Here is a 381-nt window from a genome sequence, read left to right on the forward strand (position 1 = left end):
AAGCCTTTCAAAAGATTCGACCACGTGCCGAAAACTTTAGACTTCCGTGAGCTCTCCGGCTTGCACCGAGACCCGAAGTCGACGTGCGAAGCACCACGGGACCCCTTTCGCCTGCAGGTCCCGAGCCGCCTTTATTTGCTGTTACGAGCATCGTGTGCCCCATACCTGCGTGACGAGCACCGCAGGGCGGCAGAGCCATCGCACTTGGCCGGGTGGCAGAGGAGGACCAGACTATTCACAGATAGCGGCCCAACGACTCCCAGAGCCGGTCGTGCGGCGCGCGAGGTCTGCTCTCTTCACAAGAGGCTTTATTAGGGAGTGCTAAGGCAAGGTTCTGTGCCCTCCACCCTCATCGCAACACCCATGGGAGCCTCCGGTCGT

Source organism: Chiloscyllium punctatum, unplaced genomic scaffold (genome assembly GCF_047496795.1).
Source record: "Chiloscyllium punctatum isolate Juve2018m unplaced genomic scaffold, sChiPun1.3 scaffold_770, whole genome shotgun sequence".
Lineage (NCBI taxonomy): Eukaryota > Metazoa > Chordata > Chondrichthyes > Orectolobiformes > Hemiscylliidae > Chiloscyllium > Chiloscyllium punctatum.